The sequence below is a fragment of the Bombus vosnesenskii genome, unplaced genomic scaffold (genome assembly GCF_011952255.1).
Source record: "Bombus vosnesenskii isolate JDL3184/JDL3185 unplaced genomic scaffold, Bvos_JDL3184-5_v1.1 scf7180000014177, whole genome shotgun sequence".
In the NCBI taxonomy this organism is placed as follows: Eukaryota; Metazoa; Arthropoda; class Insecta; order Hymenoptera; family Apidae; genus Bombus; species Bombus vosnesenskii.
The window spans coordinates 768-4909 of record NW_022883394.1 but is presented as its reverse complement, the minus strand read 5'-3'; the positions used below and the strand labels follow the sequence as shown (position 1 = coordinate 4909).

Genomic DNA, 4142 nt, shown 5'->3' with positions numbered 1-4142 from the left:
TAACATTTAAACTCGCAACCACAAGGTAAGCTCGTTCACTGCATTCTTTTCACAATCTGCTATACCAATGGAAAACACAGAGAAACTTACCTCCTTGCATCGGAGACGAGGCTTTCAAATCGGTCGATTTACCTTTCTATCGAAACGACTCGATGAATACGAAAAATCTAGACAACCGAATAAGGCCCATTTAACGGCCTATACGACACTACTCGACGACACGTGGAAACAATATCGATTGTTACAAGAGAATTAGAAGATTTAGGGGAGATAGACGACGCGCGCGTTTCCCAAGTAACCGACACATATTACAATCTGGTAATACGAATACACACTCTCATGGATGATACACCAGCATCGTCGTCGAAATCACAAGGCTGCGAGTCATCTAATGTCGCCGAGCCGACATCAATTAAACTGCCCTGAAATTCACCTGCCTACTTTCGACGGTACCATCGAAAATTGGCATTCATTTTACGACTCCTTCTTATCCACTATCGATCGAAGCGAGCGACTTACACCCGTGCAGAAATCCCACTACCTACGATCCTCTTTGACCGGAAAGGCCGCGCGAAGCATACAATCGTTAGATGTCACCGAGTTAAATCATTCGATCGCTATTGACGTTCTGAAGGAAAAATTCGACTGCCACAGTCAAGTCTGCATGCGCCACTAGGACTTGATTTTTGACTATCCGAAAATAACCAAAGAGACACCCGAAGCGATAGATGATTTTCTTGAGACGGTCAAGGTAAACCTCCAAGCGTTAGAAAAACTCGGTGAACCAGTTACCTCAAATGTCGCTCTTATAAAATTATTCACATCGAAGCTACCCTCAGCCATCATTCGCAAATGGCAGCGCACATTGCCGGACGAGAAAATGCCGTCATATACGCATCTGGTAGACTTTCTGAAAACACGGACGAACGGCGACAGGACAAGTTCAGCATCAACCGTGATAAAATGAGAGCCCGATCAACACAAACGTCAGCGATCGAACGCACCGCGAAGTTACGCATTCACAACTACACATAATACGTTGGTGTGTCCGAATTGTCAAGGACAACACGAATTATGGAATTGTGACGTCTTCAAAGCGAAGTCGCCTAAAAAACGCCTTGAAATCGCCAAGAGGGCGTCTCTATGTACCAATTGTTTAGGTAAGGGACACGCTATTACTCATTGCTCCGCCGGTTCATGTCGCATCTGCAGGCAGCGACACCATACATACCTACATCAAGACCATGGTCATAGCAAATCACGACCACGTGTAAGCCGATCATCGAGCGATCGATCACCCAACGGTCGATCTTCGCCTAGTTCACCGACCCCGCGATCGTCACATCGTTCGAGACGCGCATCCACGTCTCCCCGATCGTCTCCGCGAACATCACCGAAACGTGAATCTCGGTTATCGCGAACGACGGCATCGGGATCAAATATATCGTCCAGTCCTAGACGACAAGGAAAACAACGACGTCATCAAACGACCTTGTTAGGGTCCGAACCACAGAAAACGGACTCATTGACCTCGCTTCCTTCTGAACCACTGCAGCACGATTTGTTAGTCACAGCGCAGGTCAACGTATTGAACAATAAAGTTCAACCATTCCGTTGTAGAGCTCTGCTAGACACCGGCTCTAGCATGAACTTTATCACCGAAAAACTCGCTGATTCGCTAAAACTTAACCAACGGAAACGTTAGATCCCAATCGGCACACTCAACACGTTATCGACAACCTCGAAACGTTACATCACGGCCACGATCACCTCCATCGACGGCACATACGAACGCACCTTGACGTTCCTAATCATACCGACAATATCGCCTTGGGTCCCAGATCAACCCGTAGATCGCTCAATAATACATATACCGAGGAATCTCCAACTAGCCCGGTAAATACCTTCGCTCCTCTGGACACACCGACGATAATTGACGCAGTTCGATATCCTTGTAAACCGACGCCAGGCGTTTCTTGCCTCGTAAAGACGAATCTTTCGAACGGTGTCATTCGCGTTCAATTCGTTTTTCTAGCGAGGGGCCTCGAATCTTTAAACGACGAGAAACCTAATCACTTTCAGACAACTTTCGTTTAAAGACGAAAGAACGTAAAGAACTGGGTTCGGCCTTCTCCCATCTGCGTATCTTTCGGGGAGTCGATTGCGATGGTCATCTCCTTTGTCGGATACGATTCGAATTGGTCGAATAAGCTGGCAAGTGCTAGATCCGTCTCATCTCCTTCTTCCGTCGAATATTAGCCGAAAAATCTTGCCACCGTATTACGCCGAAATATTCGACGATGTTCATTCGCAAGCGATAAAGCTTCGCTACTATTCGCGATCGGCGCTGCTCTACTACGAAATATCAAATTTATCGCGTAGCCGCGTACACGGGAGAAGGAAAGAGATCGTAAGGGCGGTATTTACCCACCGCGAGAGACAGGCTACGAAAGACGAGCACGAGCGACTACAAAGTTCAATCGGGCTCGATAAAGCTTAACTTGCTCCGCGGAGAGCGGCCATTTGGAATTCTAGTGGCGTGTACGGTGTGCTCGGTGCGTTAACGAGTTCGATCGTCATCGTAAATAAGCAACCAGCGGTCCGAAAAATCTCGCCACGGTCAAGAAGACTTAAGAAGCCGTTCGCGGAAGATGGGCGGCGCCACCCGCTATTTCTCGGCCGGAAATTACAGGTGACTTAGCGCGGTCTCTCTGCCCCCGCTTCTCTCGACAGACAGAGAGAAGAGGGCGCGGGCGCATCGTAAAATCCAAGCGAAGAGAAAGAAAGAGAGAGAGAGAGAGAGGCGTCGCTCGTCGAAAAAATCAGACGCGATCTTTCGCGCTTTCGTCGACAGTTTCTGCCTCGCCGTTACGTTTCTACCGCCACCGCTGTATTTCGAAACGGAAGGGGGACGCGATTCCGTCTGTCGGCTTTCTTCCTGCACGCTTCGTTGTGCACCGTCGCGCGTATTTAGACGCTGGAAACGAGAATTACAAAAATTTCGTGGAGCAGTTGCTCCAACTCTTCTCGTTTCTCGCCATTGAAGTCGCAGGTGTCAGGTCGCGCGATCGATACAACCCCCGTTAAAGGATCGAAACGGTGTTCGTTTGCGATTCTAGGCAAAATCGTTTCCTATTTAGCGTGAAAGTTGCAATCGTTTCTCTCGTCTAGTTAGCGCGCAAGCTTCTTCTCCTTTCCTTTCACTCGTTAGAAGCGAAATAGTTCAGAGATCCTCGCAGCGTTTCAAACATCCCGATGACTCTCTTCGTTCCATTGTCTTCGTCCCGTTGTCTTCGAAACGTTAATTTATTCGTTCGTTCTGTCTCTCTCTCTCTCTCTCTCTACCCGTTCTTCTGCTCGCCCATCCACCTACTCGTTCGTTCCTTTAATAGTTTTCTTTTCCGCGACCGCACGTTCGTTTCGCCGTTCGCCAAAGATGCGCGAATTTTTCAAACTTCGCTTTCTACGCTTTCTACGCTTTCTACGCTTTCTGCGCGAACACGGAGTGGCAGATCGTGGAACGGGAGGCTTGTATCCACGCGGCACTGCGATTTAAGGAAACGTATCGTCGGTGGTTAGCTCGACTTCGTAAATAAATCTTTGCCGGATAGAGCTAAATACGATATTCGGCCCGATTGCTCCCGCTCTTTCACCTCCGGTGATTTATGTGAAACCGTGGCCGCTAGCGTGCCCGTACATCCGTTTTCCCGTTCTATCCTTCCCCCCTTTGGGACCGGTCATTTTTTAGCGACTGTTTCTCAAGATTTTATCCGTAATTATCCTCGCTGGATTCGCGAAAATGAACAGCCGTTGCTTGCTGTCTTCTCGACGAATGGTCCCTCGGGGAGAAAAAAGGAAAAATAAGGGGAAAACATCCAAGTTGGTGAAAATTTGTTTGCTCTGCACCGCGAGCGTTTCTTCGACGAAGAAACACGGTTTGCTTTAGCATCGCGAAATTAAATCGAATAAGATTCTTCGTCCTATTATATTCACAACAACGCAGGCCCGCGCGAGCGCTCGCTAACGGCGTCCAGAGCACGTAGGCACCGCGGCGGATCGGTTCCTTCGTTCTGCCGCTGGTCGCGATAAAACTCGGTGTCTTTTTGCAACGAGGTAATTTTGCGACAGCACGGGACGTTCGG

The 4142-nt window shown here is 48.6% G+C and overlaps 1 pseudogene; it reads left to right on the top strand.

Moving 5' to 3' along the window:
• The first annotated feature begins 343 nt into the window (after positions 1 to 343).
• LOC117239774 lies at positions 344 to 1705 on the top strand (annotated as a pseudogene).
• The last annotated feature ends 2437 nt before the right edge of the window (positions 1706 to 4142 follow it).